The following is an 18,776-nucleotide window of genomic DNA, read 5'->3' as shown; positions in this document are numbered from 1 at the left end:
GGCTCAGGCCTGTAGTCGCAGTACTTTGGGAAGCCAAGGCAGGTGGATCGTGAGGTCAAGAGATCAAGACCATCCTGGCCAACATGGTGAAACCCTGTCTCTAACAAAAATAGAAAAATTAGCTGAGTGTGGTGTCACACGCCTATAATCCCAGCTACTCAGGGGGCTGAGGCAGGAAAATCACTTGAATCTGGGAAGTGGAGGTGGCAGTGAGCCAAGATCATGCCACTGCAATCCAGTCTGGTGACAGGGCAAGATTCCGTCTCAAAAATAAAAAAAGTATTTATTGACTTCTTTATGGGATGGAACATACAACTGGGAAAAGTCTGATAATCGTTTATCAGTTTAGTAAGCTAAGAATCAGAAGAACTAACTTCTACCAGGTCTGCTACCAGCTAGCTATAGTACTTCCTTGGAGCGCCACTGAGTCATTTCTCAGCAAACTGCAGGGAGGATGGCTTTGAAAAGGAGGCAAAGCAGGAAAGGCTGTGGGCCTCCCACACCCAGCTTCAGTCAGAACAGCTCCCCTATTCCTTGCTATGGTTCCTCCCAAAAAAAAAAAAGGTTGTGCTGCTTCTAAACATACGATCCAAAAAACAATGTAAGTGATAATACTATGGACCTGATAATTACATTCAGAACTACCTAAGTAAGCCTTTTATGATCTAGCCTAGCACTTGTAGCTTGTTACAGTATTAATCTGTTTATATGTTTGTTTTCCAGATTACAGTCCATTTATTTTTGCCTCCTATTGCTCAACTACACACCAGTCAGGGTTTGTTGACTAAATGAATGATTTATAGAATACAAGGTGTTCTCAAAATTGAGGCATTCTCAAAGTGCTGATGACAGAGAGCAATTAAGGTGAATCTCAGCTATAAGAATAATAGGCCAGATGTGGTGGCTCACATTTATATTTCCAACACACTTTGGGAGGCTGAGGCAGGAAGATCACTTGATGTCAGGAGTTTAAGGTTAGCCTGGGCAACACAGGGAGATCCCTGTCACTACCAAAAAAAAAATTATGAAATTAGCTGGATAAGGCTGGGCGCATGGCTCACGCCTGTAATCCCAGTACTTTGCGAGACCAACGCAGGTGGATAGCTTGAGTACAGGAGTTTCAAACAAGCCTGGGCAACATGGCGAAAACCCTGTCTCTACAAAAAGTACAAAACTTAGCAGAGTTAATGCAATAAAGCTAAGCTGGAGGGACAAAAAAAAAAAACCTTAGCAGAGCATGGTGGCACACACTGGTAGTCCCAGCTACTTGGGAGGCTGAGGTGGGAGGATCACCTGACCCAGGGGACAGAGGTTGCAGTGAGCCAAGATCATGCCACTGTAAGATCAGCCTACGTGACAAAACAGAACTCTGTCTCAAAAAATTTTTAGGGCCGGGCGCGGTGGCTCAAGCCTGTAATCCCAGCACTTTGGGAGGCCGAGGCGGGTGGATCACGAGGTCAAGAGATCGAGACCATCCTGGCCAACATGGTGAAACGCCGTCTCTACTAAAAATACAAAAACTAGCTGGGCGCGGTGGCGTGCACCTGTAGTCCCAGCTACTCGGGAGGCTGAGGCAGGAGAATTGCTTGAACCCAGGAGGCGGAGGTTGCAGTGAGCCGAGATTGTGCCACTGCACTCCAGCCTAGCGCCTGGCAACAGAGTGAGACTCTGTCTCAAAAAAAAAAAAAATTTTTTTAAATTAGGGCTGGGTGCAGTGGCTCATGCCTGTAATCCCAGCACTTTGGGAGGCCGAGGTGGGCGGATCAGAAGGTCAAGAGGTCAAGACCATCCTGGCCAAAATGGTGAAACCCCATCTCTACTAAAAAATACAAAAATTAGCTGGGCGTGGTGGCGTGTGCCTGTAGTCCCAGCTACTCGGGAGGCTAGGGCAGAAGAATTGCTTGAACCCGGGAGGCAGAGGCTGTAGTGAGCCAGGATCGTGCCACTGCACTCCAGCCTGGCGCCTGGTGACAGAGCGAGACTCTGTCTCCAAAATAAATAAATAAAAATAAATAAATAAAATTAGCTGGATGTGGTGGTAAAGACTTGTAGTCCCAGCTACTCGCAAGGCTGAGGTGAATCATTTGAGCCCATGAGTGTGCCACTGCAGAAGGAATGACGGAAGAGAGAAAGGGAGGAAGGGAGAGATGGATGGAGGGAGGGAGAATGATGGCTGCCTAGTGACTAAGCATTTGGTGAAAGATGAGAATGGCCTTGTGGGTGGAACGAAGCATTTGATGCTTTGTGCTCGAATAACTCACTGTTTCATATATGAAGGGAAAATGCTGCATTACATTGGTCTTAAACCAGCTTCCTTACATTCCACAGATACGACTACTGAGAATGTACCTTTCAGATTTTGTTTTATGGTCTCCGAAAGCCTCACTGGTAGCATAACATTGCGTGACCTGTCACCTCCTTATATAAAGAAATGTACTCCAGCCTAGGCAACATGGCAAAAACCCCATCTCTATCAAAAAACCTGTCTCTACAAAAATTAGCTGGGCATGGTGGCACGTGCCTGTCACCCCAGCTACTCCGGAGGCTGAAGCAGAAGGACTGCTTGAGCCCAAGAGGTGGCAGTCGTAGTGAGCCAAAAATACACCACTATACTCCAGCCTGGGTGACAGAGTGAGATTCTATCTCGAAAAAAAAAAAAAGAAAAGTAGGCTAGGCACGGTGACTCACACCGGTAATACAATGAGTCCAGCCTGGCTAACACGGCGAAACACCATCTCTACTACTTGAGACAAACCAAAAAATAAAAAAAAAAGAGAGAGAAAATTATCTGGGCATGGTGGCACATGCCTGTAGTCCCAGCTACTTGGAAGGCTGAGGCAGGAGAATCACTTGAACCCAGGAGACAGAGGTTGCAGTGAGCCAAGATCATGCCACTGCACTCCAGCCTGGGTAACAGAGCAAGACTCCATTTCAAAAAAGAAAACGAAATGTGCAGGCACATTTTTAACAGTCATAGTAGCAAGTGCTTGCCAGTCTTCTCCACTCAACACATACACAAACCACTGACTCCTTGATGTCTGCATCTGTGAAAAAAAATCCAGTGTCCCCAAGCTGTCCTTAGAGTCTGGGTTTCATAGCAGCAGCAAGGTCTCTTCATGCTGTTCTCTAGGGAAGGGGTCAGTCACAAAAGGCAATTGTTATAAAACTTTGTAACAAGCCCATATCCTGTATCTATGCATATTTTGGAGGAAACACCAAGGCCTTAGGCTATCATTATTGCAAAGGGAAATGCTACAGTTATCATAATTTAATGAAAATAAAAAAATAAAAATAAAAAATCCCAGAAACGTGCTATAAAACTGAGTAACTTCCTGTTATAATCTTCTCCAATGAGGCAGCACCCATAAATATACACATTAAAATGAAGTTTAATGCCCAAGAGTTTAAATTCCTTTAATTCCTAAGAGTTTCCAGAACTGGTCAAACATCATGATCTCCATTAATCATTATTCAGAGGAAATTCAAATAGTCCAGAACATCAACTATTGACTGAGGACATGATTAAGCAACAATGAATAAATAACTTTAGAAAAAAGCAGACAAGATGAAAAGGGCAACTGTCCAACAGCTCAGGCAGGAATATAGGTTCTCCATGGCTATGAGAGGTATACTCAAGTCTCTCTGTTTTTTTCTCTTTTTTTGAGACGGAGTTTCTCCTCAGCCTCACAAATTACTGGGATTGCAGGCGTGGGCCAGTGTGCCCAGCCTCAAGCCTTTTTTCAAACAAAATCTTACACACAAGCCCAATTCATAAAGGAAATAAGTAAGCTTTCATACCTAAAATGAGGAGGGAAAGAGAAAGAAGGGCCAAAGGGGACTGAGCTCAACTCCTCAGTCCCCTCAGGACCTTGAGCTTGGCCTAGTCTGCTCAGGTGTGATCCACAGGACATAAGATACACAATTAAACATTTGCTGGCTACCATCTCCCACTATCTGTGCTAAGTGACCAGCGGCTCTGGGCACAGTCTTTTAAGCCTGTATGTCCCAAACAGTAGTGGGAAGCTGGTCCCGGATTAGCCATAGTTCCCAGACCTGACCTGCCCAGAGCTTTCTGGCTGCTGGGCCAGAGCTCCTGCTACTCTTTCACACATCATTTCCAATTGCCCATTACCTCCTTAAATACTTCATGACCTTCCAAAAAAAGCATGTGATTTCTGTGTCTTCAACTCACTTCATCCCCAGAATTCGTACTTAGCTCTAACCCTGTATTAGGGACAGGCACATACTCTAATCAGCTGTCCTTGACTATAGGGCTCCTAAGGGCAGACCCTGAGCTTTAAACACGTCTGCCTCACCCACACTAGCCAGTTAAGTTGCTGTGGCCTCAGCAGTCCTCTCCTAGGAACCAGATTAGATTATTGCCTACACACGGAGACATGCTGTCCTTTGGACAAGGATTCAGGCAAGTCTCTTGACAGTTGGTGTTTTGTAAAAGGCAGTTTGTTTACAAAGGAATGTTCTAGGGTTTCTGTCTTTACTCAAATACTTCCTCATTTGAAGACACAAATTCAGAGACGTGTACTTCTGAAGATGGGAAGAAAGGGTATCTGTCAGAACAATCCTTATGCTTTTTTGGTTGCAAATCCCTTTCAGAATCAGAGTAAGGCTTCAGATTCTCCAGGACAATCATATAGTTTAAAAATGTTGCCTGTGGCCAGGCACAGTGTCCCACGCCTGTAATCCCGGCACTTTGGGAGACCAAGGTGGGTGGATCACCTGACGTCAGGAGTTCAAGACCAGCCTGGCCAACATGGTGAAACCCTGTCTCTACTAAAAATACAAAAATTAGCTAGGCATTGTGCCATGTGCCTATAATCTCAACTACTTAGGAGGCTGAGGCACGATAATCACTTGAATCTGGGAGGCAGAGGTGCAGTGAGCCAAGATTGTGCCACTGCACTCCAGCCTGGGTGACAGAGTGAGACTTGGTCTCAAAACAACAACAACAACAACAAAACGTTGCCTGTGCCATTCCAGAGCAACCACAGGCCTCCAACGTTCATCTGTGGACCCAGACTTTCAGGTTAAGAATTCTTGTTCTGGCCGGGCGCGGTGGCTCACGCCTGTAATCCCAGCACTTTGGGAGGCCGAGGCGGGTGGATCACGAGGTCAAGAGATCGAGACCATCCTGGTCAACATGGTGAAACCCCGTCTCTACTAAAAATACAAAAATTCAGCTGGGCATGGTGGCGTGTGCCTGTAATCCCAGCTACTCAGGAGACTGAGGCAGGAGAATTGCCTGAACCCAGGAGGGGAAGGTTGCGGTGAGCCGAGATCGTGCCATTGCACTCCAGCCTGGGTAACAAGAGCGAAACTCCGTCTCAAGAAAAAAAAAAAAGAAAAAAAAAAAAAAAGAATTCTTGTTCTAAAAGGAGTCTCTTTATCAGCGACATTCTCTTTTTATGGGTAATGTTTTCGGTAAGACCCTGAGTGCTCTAAAAAGGGTTTCTTCTTTCTTTGGCTTCTTCCTTCTCTTCTCTTCCTACTCTGTTCTAGTGGGTTCAGTGCAAGTTCTCCCATTTTCTCCACTTCTCAGCTCTTTAACTTCCCTGGCCTCTCAAAACTCTCATACACCTTACAAAGTAATTTTGTGTCTTCCCAAAGTTACTACCAACTCCTAGTAAATAAAGACTATGATGGGTTTGCTGTTGTATTTGCACATCCACTCAATGCCATACTCTGTACACCTTTCAAGCTCAACACAGTAGTCAGCACTCCATATCCATGGCTCTGCATCTGTGGATTTAACCAACCTCAGTTTAAAAATACTCAGAAGGCCAGGCACAGTGGCTCATGCCTGTAATCCCAGCATTTTGGGAGGCCAAGGTGGGTGGATCACCTGAGTTTGGGAGTTTGAAACCAGCCTGATCAACATGGAGAAACCCCGTCTCTACTAAAAATACAAAATTAGCTGGGCGTGGTGGCGCATGCCTGTAATCCCGGTTACTTGGAAGGCTGGGGCAGGAGAATGGCTTGAACCCAGGAGGCGGAGGTTGCAGTGAGCCGATATGGCGCCACTGCACTCCAGCCTGAGCAACAAGAGCAAAACTCCGTCTCAAACATAAATAAAATAAATAAAAATATTCAGAAAAAGGCCTGAAATGGTGGCTCATGCCTATAATCATAGCACTTTGGGAAGTGGAGGTGGCCGAATCAGTTAAGGTTAGGGATTTGAGACCAGCCTGTCCAACACGGTGAAACCCCGTCTCTACCAAAAATATAAAAATTAGCCGGCTGTGGTGGCAGGCACCTGTAATCCCAGCTATTCGGGAGGCTGAGGCAAGAGAATTGCTTGAACCCAGGAGGCGGAGGTTGCAGTGAGCCAAGACTGTGCCACTGTACTCAAGCCTTTATGACACAGCAAGACTCTGTCTCAATCAATCAATATTTAGGGTGGAAAAAAATTGATGGCTGCATCTGTACTACACATGTATTAGACTTTTTTCCTTGTCATGATCACGTAAGTGATATAGTGTAACAATTATTTACATAGCACTATATTAGATATTATAAGTAATCTAGAAATGATTAAAGAATATGGAAGATGTGCATAGGTTATATGCAAATACTATACACCATTTTATATAAGAAACTTGAGGATGATGAATCTTGGTACCTATGAGGTGTCCTAGAACCAATCCCCACAGATACTGAGGGATGAATGTATATACTTGTCAAATGGCCTCATATTATTGTTTCTTGATCCTTCTACCTTTAGGCATTTGGACTTGAATGTGTTTCCTCCTTTAAAATTTGAGCACATGCACTGGTATGATACTGTAATTTTTAACAAGATATACAGGTACATTTGAGGCTGCACATAGTGGCTCAAGCCCGTAATCCCGGCACTTTGGGAGGCCAAGGCAGGCGGATCACTTGAGGTCAGGAGTTCGAGACCAGCCTGGTTAATACAGTGAAACCCCATCTCTACTAAAAATACAAAAATTGTTTGGGAGGCCAAAGTGGGCGGATCATGAGGTCAGGACTTCAAGATCAGCCTAGCCAATATGGTGAAACCCCATCTCTACTAAAAATACAAAAATTAGCTGGGCGTGGTGGCTGGTACCTGTAATCCCAGTTACTCTGGAGGCTGAGGCAGAAAAGAATTGCTTGAACCCGGGAGGCGGAGGTTGCAGTGAGCCATGATTGTGCCACTGCACCCCAGCCTGGGAAACAGAACAAGATTCCATCTCAAAAAACATTTAAAAATACAAAAATTAGCCGGGTGTGGTGGCATGCACCTGAATCACAGCAACTTGGAAAGCTGAGGCAGGAGAATAGCTTGAACTGGGAAGGAGAGGTTGCAGTGAGCTAAGATAGTGCCATTGCACTCCAGCCTGAGCATCACAGCAAGACTCTGCCTCGGAAAACAAACGACCAAGTACAGTGGCTCACGCCTATAATCTCAGCACTTTGGGAGGTCGAGGCAGGTGGATCACGAGGTCAAGAGATAGAGACCACCCTGGCCAATATGGTCAAACTCTGTCTCTACTAAAAATACAAAAATTAGCTGGGCATGGTGGCATGAGCCTGCAGTCCCAGCTACTCGGGAGGATGAGGTGGAAAAATCACTTGAGCCCAGGAGGCAGAGGTTGCAGTGAGCCGAGATTATGCCACTGCACTCCAGCCTAGCGACAGGGTGAGACTCCATCCAAAAAAACAAACAAACAAATAAACAAACAAAAAGATGTCTAGATATATTTGATCTGCATCCCAGGTTTCTGGCATAGAGTTCCTCTGCTTCTTCTTTTTTTTTTTTTTTCTTTGCCATAGATTTCCTAAAACCTTTGTAGATGGGGGCACTAGGGGAATCTTTCGTTCTGATATTGGTCTTCAACTCCAGTTCCTGACACAGAGCTCCTAAAACTTTTGTAATTGCCTAAATCCCTTGGAATTTCCTGGGTAATAGGAGCATCTTTTGCTCTAAGTAAGCAACTCTTGGTGGGCTCCTAGATAGCCTCAGGATGGGGGCTGGTTGCCTGGGGACTTTCAGCCCCGTCCCCTTAATTTCAGGGGAGGGGAGAAGGTCTAAAGGTTGAGTTGATCACCAGTGGCCAATAATGTACTCAATTATGCCTTTGTAAGGAAGCCTCCATAAAACAACAACAAAAACAAACAAACAAACAAACAAAAATGGCCGGGCACAGTGGTTCACACCTGTAACCCCAGCACTTTGGGAGGCCAAGGTGGGTGGATCATGAGGTCACAAGAGATCGAGACCATCCTGGCCAACATGGTGAAACCCCACCTCAAAAAATGAATTAATTAATTAAAGCGCGCGCGCGTGCGCGCGCACACACACACACACACACACACACACACACACACACACACCAGGGTTTGCATTAGCTTCAGGGTGGCTGAATATACGAAAGTTCCAGAGAGGGTGTAGAACCTCCATGCCCCTTCACCTTCCCACATACCTCACCCTCTGCATCTCTTCCATCTGGCTATTCATCTGTATCCTTTTTTTTTCCCACTCTGACGTCCAGGCTGGAATGCAGGGGCGTGATCTCAATTCACTGCAACCTCCCCCTCTGGGGTACAAACAATTTTCCTCCTCCAGCCTCCTGAGTGGCTGGGACTACAAGTGTGCACTACCACACCCAGCTAATTTTTTTGTATTTTTAGTAGAGACGGGGTTTCATCACGTTGCTCAGGCTCGTCTTGTCTCGAACTCATGACCTCAGGTGATCCGCCTGTCTCAGCCTCCCAAAGTGCTGGGATTACAAGCATTAACCAGTGCGCCCAGCCATCTGTATCCTTCTTAATATCCTTCATAGTAAATGAGTAAGTGTTTAAGTCAAGTGTTTCCCTGAGTTTTATGAGCCACTTTAGCAGACGGAGGAGGGATTGTCAGAACGCTTGATTTATAACTGGTAGGTCAGAAGTACAGGTGACAAACTACTACTTATGACTAGTGCCTCAAGGTGGAACAGTTTTGTGGGAATTGAGCCCTCAACTGGTAGAATCTAACGCTATCTCCAGATAGAGACGGTCAGAATTTAACTGAATTAAAGGACACCCTGCTGGTGTTATTAGAGAATTGCTTGGTACATGGGGAAACAACTCCCATACATCTGATGTCAGAGGTGTGGTGTTGAGTGACTGTGGGATCAAGGTAGGAAAAATACTTAGGGTTTTTTGCCTCTCTCAAATAACTAGAAGAGCCACATGCAAAGACAGAAAAGTATAACCTATAGCAGCTAGTTTCTCAGCAGAGCACATTTCTCTCCTTCTGGGTCCATTTACATTTCTATAAACACAAAAAAATCTTACAAAGCAGGACAAACATCACACTGAGCACAGATATTCGAAAATTTTGCTGAGATTGATAAATACCCAAGTATATGGAAGAGGAATTGAGTCTTTTAAAAGTTATTTTCTAATTAGCGGGATACCTGCTATCACCAAACAGAATGAAGGCCTGACTTTGCCTCTGCCTTCCTACATAAAAAGAAGGGAGTGAAGGTTTAACATCTTCTAGGTAGAAGTGAGAGGACCTTCCAAGCCCCATGTCACTAAGTTTGCCTTTTCATATGCCTTCAAACACTACTATCCACACTCAGTTTTGCTCATTTATTCTTTCCCTTCTCTCTCCTGCCCTCCTCCAGACTGCCAGAGAAATAGTTCAAGGTGACAACAGCTCCTCTGCAGCAGCACACAGTGGTCTTGCCAGAGAAAACAGTAGATCAAGTAACTACTGAAGATGATGGCTACACTTGGACAGGTGACATTACATTATCATCAACAAACACTTATCACCCTCTTGAATTCTGTGACTACAAAGAAGGATAAGATCGTGTTCTGGACATCAAGTACCTTTCAATATGGAGAGAGGGTGAGCTGGAAAAATAAAAAGATAACATAAGGTGCACCATTCTATAAATATCAATTGTGCAATACAGACAATTGTGTTAAAGATAGAGCTTTATGTTTCTGACTTTCCAAAACAATTCTGATCTCAAATATCCTGCTCCACCAATTCTCTCAGTAAACCTGTAAGCTCAGACAATGACATTTGTTTGGCATAAAAATTATGATCATGACAGCTACTTATGAGGTCAGCCAGCCAACTAGGTTAACTAATATCAGGATGGCATTATGATGTCAGATTGTTTTAATCACACTAGGACCTTCTCACAGCCTTAGCATACAGTGCTTTAATAGTAGACCCTCTATCTCTGACAGGTAAACATGAGCAAAACAAACAAAATATAGTAGGCCCGGCCAGGCAAGGTGGCTCACCCCTGTAATCCCAGTACTCTGGGAGGCCGAGGTGGGTAAATCACCTGACGTCAGGGGTTCAAGACCGGCCTGGCCAACATGGTGAAACCCCATCTCTACTAATAACGCAAAAAATTAGGTGGGTGTGGTGGCATGCGCCTATAATCCCAGCTACTCAGGAGGCTGAGGCTGGAGAATTGCTTGACCCTGGGAGGTGGAGGTTGCAGTGAGCCAAGATCACGCCACTGTACTCCAGCCTGGGTGATAAGAGCGAAACTCTGTCTCAAAAAAAAAAAAAAGGCCGGGCGCAGTGGCTGACACCTGTAACCCCAGCACTCTGGGACTCTGGGAGGCTGAGGCGGGTGGATCATGTGGTCAGGAGTTCGAGACCATCCTGGCTAACACAGTGAAACTCTGTCTCTACCAAAAATACAAAAATTAGCTGGGCATGGTGGCACGTACCTGTAGTCCCAGCTACTCAGCAGGCTGAGGCAGGAGAATCTCTTGAACCCGGAAGGCAGATGTTGCAGTGAGCCCAGATTGCACCATTGCACTCCAGCCTGGGCAACACAGCAAGATTCTGTCTTAAAAAAAAAAAAAAAAAAACAGTAGGCCCTCAGTCAGGCATGGTGGCTCATGCCTCTAATTCCAGCACTATACTTTGGTAGGCCAAGGCCGATAGATAACTTGAGCCCAGGAGTTCGAGACCAGCCTGGCCAACATGGTGAAACAAACAAAAAAGCCAGGCGTGGTGGCTCACACCTGTAATCCCAGCACTTTGGGAGGCCGAGGTGGGCGGATCACCTGAGGTCAGGAGCCGGAGACCAGCCTGGCCAACATGGTGAAACCCCATCTCTACTAAAAATACAAAAATTAGCTGGGCATGGTGGCATACACCTGTAATACCAGCTATTTGGGAGGCTGAGGCTAAAGAATCGATTGAACCTAGGAGGTGGAGGTGGCAGCGAGCTGAGATTGTACTACTGCACTCCAGCGTGTATGACAGAGCAAGACTGTCTAAAAAAAAAAAGACTGGGTACAAGACACGGGTCTGTTATGTCACTCTTTCACACAGTCTTTTTAAAGTTACTGAGAACTATGACAATAATTAGGCCTATGATACTCCTGAGAAGGAAATCTATTTGTGAAACAAAAATTAATTTTTTCCCTAAGCAAAGTGAAGAGAATATCCACTTCGTTGGCCTCTGACATACAAACTAACAGCACAGTTCACCATACAACAATCACCTCTTCTGCCATTTCTTTTCACCAGATATTCTATTCACTTACCTCTCTATCTTCCCTGCCAGTCTACTGCCTCCTCTTTCCAGCCTGTGCTTTAGACAAGGACTCCAAACAAGAATCACCTGGGAAACTCTGAAAACACAGATTCCCAGTCATAATCCCAATTTTACCAAGAAAGAAAGATTGGCGGCCAGGCTCAGTGGCTCACACCTGTAATCCCAACACTTTGGGAGGCCGAGGCGGGCAGATCGAGGTTAGGAGATAGAGATCATTCTAGCTACAAGGTTAAACCCCGTCTCTATTAAAAATACAAAAAATTAGCCAGGTATGGTGGTGGGCGCCTGTAGTCCCAGCTACTAGGGAGGCTGAGGCAGGAGAATCAATTGAACTCACGAGGTGGAGGTTGCAGTGAGCTGAGATCGAGTCACTGCACTCCAGCCTGGGCAACAGAGCAAGACTGTGTCACAAAAAAAAAAAAGAAAGGTTTGGAAACCCCTTACATCAACAAGCAACATCCAAAGACACCAAAAACTAAGGCTCATCAAGTATTAACTTCCTGTCTTCCTGCCTCAGCCTCCCAAGAATAGCTGAGATTACAGGCATGTGCCAGCATCCCACTTATTTTTCACTCTAATAGAATTTTTTTTTCTTTGAGACAAAGTTTCCCTCTCATCACCCAGGATGGACTACAGTGGCACAATCTCACCTCACCACAACCTCTGCCACCTGAGGTTCAAGCAATTCTTCCTCAGCCTCCCCAGTATCTAGGATTACAGGCACCCAAACCACACCCAGCTAATATCGGTATTTTCAGTAGAAAAGGGTTTTCACCATGTTAGCCAGGCTGGTCTTGAACTCCTGACCTCACGTGATCCACCTGCCTTGGCCTCCCAAAGTGCTGGGATTACAGGTGTGAGCCACTGCACCCAGCTCAGATCAAGTTTTTCCCTAGGTCACGTTTTTCATCTCTTTCCTCTCCAAGGAGTTAGAAGCTGAATTTCAAATTTTACACTGAAATACACAATTCTAATTAAATATCTTCCTCCTGGAGAAGTGATATTCCAGTTTTAGATGCAATTCTGATGTAAAGCCCAACTGCCCTGTGAAAAGAGTCAGCTGTTAAAAGGAAACCAAAAAATCAAGGTAACTCTAGCTGTCCAATTTTACAAGTTTTCAACAGACTTGATGAGGGGTGAGCCAAAGGCAGTCAATGCTTTATTGTCTGTAACTCATTGACACTTGCATTTCTAGAGTTGCTCATTTTCCCCCACTTTGGTGACTCACAGCATTTCAACATATTGCCACAGCAAAGGAGAAAAGGAAATTAAGTCAGACAATGGAAGAAATCACAGGATTTCCCTCTTTACATCCCCAGTTAGATGAGGTCATTCAATGAGTGTGTTTCCAAGGCTCCACAAATTCCCACACCCTCACCAGTGTTTTAACCTAAGCATTGTATTTGATAACTTTTTCTAATTTCACCAAGTAAACTTACATGTTTAACTGCGAACTGTTTAACTGTTTAACTGTGAACTCCTGGTAAGCACAAATTTTGTCTTGTGATATTTTTCTTTATGTTTTTCTTTTTTGAGACAGGGTCTCACTCTGTCACCCAGGCTGCAGTGCAGTGATGTGATCTCAGCTCACTGCAACCTCCGCTTCCTAGGCTCAAGTGATCGTTCAGAGTTAGCCTCCCCAGTAGCTGTGATTACAAGCACCTGCCACCACACCCAGCTAATTTCTGTGTTTTTTGCAAAGACAGGTTTGTACTATGCTGGCCAGGTTGGTCTTGAATTCCTGGCCTCAAGTGTTATCCTCCCACTTTGGCCTCCCAAACTGCTCAGATGACAGGCATGAACCACAGTGCATGGCCTTTTTATTTTATTTATTTATTTATTTAAGGAGACAGGGTCTCACTATGTTGATCAGGCTGGCCTCGAACTTCTGGGCTCATGCGATCCTCCCACCTTAGCCTCCTAAACAGCTGAGAGTGGAGATATGGCACCACCACCCCAAGCTGTCATGATATTCTTGAAAAAACCTAATGAATAAACCATAGACACACTAACTTATATTCCTTATCCTCCTTTCCAAAAGAAACACTAAAATTTTCAATAAGGAAGTGAAAATTTCAATCAAAACAGTGTTTTTTTTTTTTTTGAGACGGAGTTTCACTCTTGTTACCCAGGCTGGAGTGCAATGGCGCGATCTTGGCTCACCGCAACCTCCGCCTCCTGGGTTCAGGCAATTCTCCTGCCTCAGCCTCCTGAGTAGCTGGGATTACAGGCACGCGCCACCATGCCCAGCTAATTTTTTGCATTTTTAGTAGAGACGGGGTTTCACCATGTTGACCAGGATGGTCTCAAACTCTTGACCTCGTGATCCACCCGCCTCAGCCTCCCAAAGTGCTGGGATTACAGGCGTGAGCCACTGCGCCCGGCCCAAAACAGTGTTTTAACACTATACTAGAAATTCAAAAGTAAGCTTATTTCCTCCTATTTGAGAGGACAGTTTAAGGGAAGGAGGAAGTCATCTTAAACAACATAATCCTAGCCAGCGCGGTGGCTCACACCTGTAATCTCAGCACTTTGGGAGGCCGAGGTGGGCAGATCACAAGGTCAGGAGTTCCAGACCAGCCTGACCAACATGGTGAAACCCTGCCTCTACTAAAAATACAAAATTTAGCTGGGCGCAGTAGCACGCACCTGTAGTCCCAGCTACTCAGGAGGCTGAGGCAGGAGAATCGCTTGAACCCGACAGGGAGAGGATGGAGTGAGCCAAGACTCCATCTCAAAAATACTACTACTGATAATAATCCTTTTCCAACCTCTACAATTCCATTTGGAAAACAACACAAGGTCTGTAGGCAGACCACCAGGTTCAAGATCATCTGTGCCAGGTCATTTCAGCTGAGTGTTTTTTTTAACAGTTTTTTGAGGCAGAGTTGCACTCTGTCACTCAGGCTGGAGTGCAATGGCGCGATCTCAGCTCATGGCAATCTCTGTCTCCCGAGTTCAAACCATTCTCCTGCCCCAGCCTCCGGAGTAGCTGGACTGCAGGCATGCTGCAATCCACCATTTAATTGTTTGTATTTTTAGTAGAGACGGGGTTTCACCATGATGCCCAGGGTGGTCTTGAACTCCTGACCTCAGGTGATCCACCTGCCTTGGCCTCTCAAGGTAGTGGGATTACAGGTGTGAGCCTCCCTGCCAGGACTAGGCTAAGTCTTAACACTGACCTCGTTTACACGTGGAAAAACAACTCCCAAGGCTTTGCAAGAGTCTGAGAGAAGAGGGCTTCCTCCAGAGGAAAGCATTATGCATTTTCTTCTTTTTTTTCTTTTTTTGAGACAGAGTCTCGATCTATCGCCGAGGTTCCCCATCCCAGGTTCATGGGATTCCTGCCTCAGCCTCCCAAGTAGCTGGGATTACAGGCACGCACCACTATGTCCGGGGAATTTTTGTATTTTTAGTAGGGACTGGGATTCACCGCAATGACCAGGCTGGTCTCAAACTCCTGACCTCAAGTGATCCGCCCGCCTTGGCCTCCCAAAGTGCTGGGATTACAGAAGTGAGCCACTGAGCCAGGCCAGTGTTCCTTTTTTTCAATCACGCTCCACCTTGTCTCGTTTATAGCATCATCAACAAAACACCTTACGTAAGGATGGACAGACAGGCCAAGTCAGAGGTGTTGTTTGTTTGTTTGTTTGTTTGAGACAGGGTCTCGTTCTGTTGCCAGGCTCGAGGCTGGAGTGCAGTGGCGTATTCTCGGCTCACTGCAATCTCCGCCTGCTGGGTTCAAGCAATTCTCCTGCCTCAGCCGAGTAGCTGGCACTACAGGCGCGCGCCACCACGCCCAGCTAGTTTTTTTTTTTTCTTTTAGTAAAGACGGGGTTTCACCATGTTGGCCAGGATGGTCTCGATCTCTTGACCTCTTGATCCGACCGCCTCGGCCTCCCACAGTGCTGGGATTACAGGCGTGAGCCACCGCGCCCAGCCTGTTTGTTTTTTATAAGGAGTCTTGTTCTGTCGCCCAGGCTGGAGTGTCATGGGACGGTCTACGCTCACTGCAACCTCCACCTCCCGGGTTCCAGTGATTTCCTCAGCCACCCAAGTAGCTGGGACTACAGGTGCACATTACCAGGCCCGACTGATTTTTGTATTTTAGTACAGATGGGGTTTCACCATGTTGGACTCCTGACCTCAAGCAATCCGCCCACCCCTACCTTCCAAAGTGATGGGATTACAGGCGTGAGCCACCACGCCTGGCCCAGAAGCAGGCAGGCCTCGAGCAAAGGCTGCAAGGCGGTCCCGGCAGCTTTTGCAGGACAATTAATGCACCCAGAGCACTGCGCTCAGAAGGTGACAGGTAAACCCGCGTCCGGACTAACCGGCTGCCCCCACACGTGACCCCTCCCAGTCTGACTTTGCTCCAAGGCGTACCAGGGTTCACTCGTGAAGTCACCACACCGACTCAAGGGGCACTTCCGACAGAGATGGGGTACTGAAGGAAAAGCAGATGCCAACGGCCAATGCCAACAGCCTGGGAAGCCGCCAAGGCGGGCTCCAATCTCTGCCGGCACCCCGTGTCCGCACCGCTGACGTCCCCAGCTACGAGGGTCAGTCACCTCGCCCCGCACAGCAGTGATGCTGGGAAGGGATGGGTCCAACAGGGAAGCCCCAGGGAAACGCTCAGCCCTCCCCGCGCCCCCTGAGACGACTTCTGAAGAGCGGCGTCCGGGGTTTCGCCCTCCCCTCACAGCCCTTACACGCCTGTTCTCGTCCGCCTGCCTGGCCTCACCCGGCTTCCGGCCGCCCCCCTGCCAGGTCTCCCCTCAGGCCCGCATTCGAGACGCAGAGGGCTGTGGCCCTGCCGAGCCCAGCTCCGAAGGCCGGGACCGAGGCAGGGCCCACGGAGGACACGGCGCGGCCCAAGGAGCCAAACGGAAGGAAGGCCCCGGGAGGGCGCAGACCGCTTACCTGCCGCAGGTCGCTGTCGCCCGTCCGCCAGCCACCAGTCAGCGTGCCCGTCAGCGACTCCCTCAGGCGCCGCTGTCCCCGCAGCCCAGTGGACGGGCGCGAGACCGGCGCGACGTCAGCACGCAACGCGGGGTGGGGCCTGCGGAGGGCACGCCCTCTGTAGCGAACCCGCCCTTGCGAGGGGCTGGAAGCGGAAGGTACTCCTTCTCCAGGTCCCTGGAGGTTGCAGACTGAGGCTCTGCTCAACGCGGTAAGTCGGGTGCTTCGGCGGGAACGCTAGTGTTCACAAGAGCCGAGGTGTGGGAGGGTGCCTCAGGGCTGAGCACTTTTCTTGCCCAATGTGGTTTAACCCTCTTAAGAAATAGGGTTGTCAACCGGGGCACTGCCCTCATGGTCACTTGCCAGTGCAATCCATTAACCAGCCCTGTGCAGGCTTCAGTGCGAAACGTGAGTCTCAACTCTGACGTCTCTGCTTACAGTCTTGTATCTGATCTCCCTGCCTTGGTCTTGCCCCATTATTCGCATTCTTCAAACAGCAGCCAGAATGACAGAATAATCTTAAACCCTGTAATCCCAGCACTTTGGGAGGCTGAGGCAGGCAGATCACGAGGTCAGGAGTTCGAGACCAGCCTGGCCAACAGAGTGAAACCCCGTCTCTACTAAAAATACAAAAAATTAGCTGGCTGGGCGCGGTGGCTCACGCCTGTAATCCCAGCTACTCGGGAGGCTGAGGCAGGAGAATCGCTTGAACCCGGGAGGCAGAGGTTGCAGTGAGCCGGAATTACACCACTGTGCTCCAGCCTGGGCAACAGAGGGAGGCTCCATCTCAAGAAAATAAAATAAGATAGTTGATGAGTCGATAGATGGATAAATATATCTAGGTGGTAAATATATGGGGGTTCACCTTTCAGTTCTTTCAACTATTCTATGTTTACACATTTTCATAAAATTTTGGTGAAAATAATATAACCATAATAGTCTGTTGTCAGATGTGCATGGCAAGTCAATACACCAAGACACAGGGTTGCAGCAGAGAAGGAGGCTTAATAGTAGCGCCAGCGAAATACAGTGCCTCTTCCCAAAACCCCAGTGCGTTTGGGAAGCCAAGGCAGGAGGATCACTTAAGGCCAGGAGTTTGAGACCAGTCTGGGCAACATAGAACTCATTCCTGCAAAAACTAAAAACAATTAGCTGGGCATGGTGGTGTGTACCTTTATTCCCTGCTATTGGGGAGGCTGCGGTGGCAGGATCACTTGAACCCAGAAATTTGAGGCTGCAGTGAGCTATGACACATCACTGTACTACAGCCTGGACAACAGAGTGAGACTCTGTCTTTTAAAAAATAAATCTAGGCCGGGCGCGGTGGCTCAAGCCTGTAATCCCAGCACTTTGGGAGGCCGAGGCGGGTGGATCACGAGGTCAAGAGATCGAGACCATCCTGGTCAACATGGTGAAACCCCGTCTCTACTAAAAATACAAAAAATTAGCTGGGCATGGTGGTGTGTGCCTGTAATCCCAGCTACTCAGGAGGCTGAGGCAGGAGAATTGCCTGAACCCAGGAGGCGGAGGTTGCGGTGAGCCGAGATCGCGCCATTGCACTCCAGCCTGGGTAACAAGAGCGAGACTCCGTCTCAAAAAAAAAAAATAAATAAAAATAAAAATAAAAAATAAATCTTAGGGCCCCCCAATGAAAAGATAGGAGGAAACCTCAAATCTGTCTCCCCTAGGAGTTCAGGGGTAGGGTTTTTAAGGATTTTGAAGTGGGCCATAGTGTGGAGATTGTTGATTGGTGGAAGAGTGCAGAATGAAGCATTGGGACAGGGAGATGAAGGAACTATATTCTCACGCTGACTCCGTTCCTCCATGGGGTCTTCAACCTGGTTGACATCACCTTTTGTCTTGGAATTTGGAATCTGAAAAATATCTCAAGCAATTCTATTTTTCTTTAAAGTTTGTATTTGTTTTTTATTTTTATTTATTTATATATTTATTTTGAGATAGAGTCTTGCTCTGTCGCCCAGGCTGGAGTGCAGTGGCACTCTTGGCTCACTGCAACCTCCGACTCTCGGGTTCAAACGATTCCTCTGCCTCAGCCTCCCAAGCAGCTGGGACTACAGGCTCGAGCCACACTGCCTGGCTAATTTTTTTTGTATTTTAGTAGAGATGTGGTTTCACCATGTTGGCCAGGATAATCTCGATCTCCTGACCTCTTGATCTGCCTGCCTTGGCCTCCCAAAGTGCTGGGATTACAGGCCACCACACCCAGCCTATTTCTACTTTTTAATCTTTTTTTTTTTTTTTTTT

The 18,776-nt window shown here is 47.1% G+C and overlaps 2 protein-coding genes across 6 annotated transcripts in view; one reads left to right on the top strand and one right to left on the bottom strand.

The window, feature by feature from the left end:
• The window catches only part of HMOX2 (heme oxygenase 2), a 37,791-nt gene extending 21,177 nt beyond the window's left edge, over positions 1-16,614 (bottom strand). The window contains exon 1 of the mRNA XM_032257990.1: positions 16,473-16,614. The gene's annotated coding sequence lies outside the window, so the exon portion shown is untranslated. The remainder of the gene's footprint in view (positions 1-16,472) is intronic.
• Positions 16,615-16,621: 7 nt separating this feature from the next.
• NMRAL1 (NmrA like redox sensor 1) overlaps positions 16,622-18,776 on the top strand; it is a 16,616-nt gene continuing 14,461 nt past the window's right edge. For 2 of the 5 annotated variants that reach the window (XM_032257993.1, XM_032257992.1), the window contains exon 1: positions 16,622-16,722. The gene's annotated coding sequence lies outside the window, so the exon portion shown is untranslated. The remainder of the gene's footprint in view (positions 16,723-18,776) is intronic. The other 3 variants (XM_032257991.1, XM_032257994.1, XM_032257996.1) reach the window with 3 other exon arrangements.

This window comes from Sapajus apella, unplaced genomic scaffold, assembly GCF_009761245.1.
Source record: "Sapajus apella isolate SASKATOON/1434 unplaced genomic scaffold, GSC_monkey_1.0 scaffold99, whole genome shotgun sequence".
NCBI classification, from domain to species: domain Eukaryota; kingdom Metazoa; phylum Chordata; class Mammalia; order Primates; family Cebidae; genus Sapajus; species Sapajus apella.
Note: the sequence above shows the minus strand (reverse complement) of the source record. Positions and strands in the feature narration are given on the sequence as shown.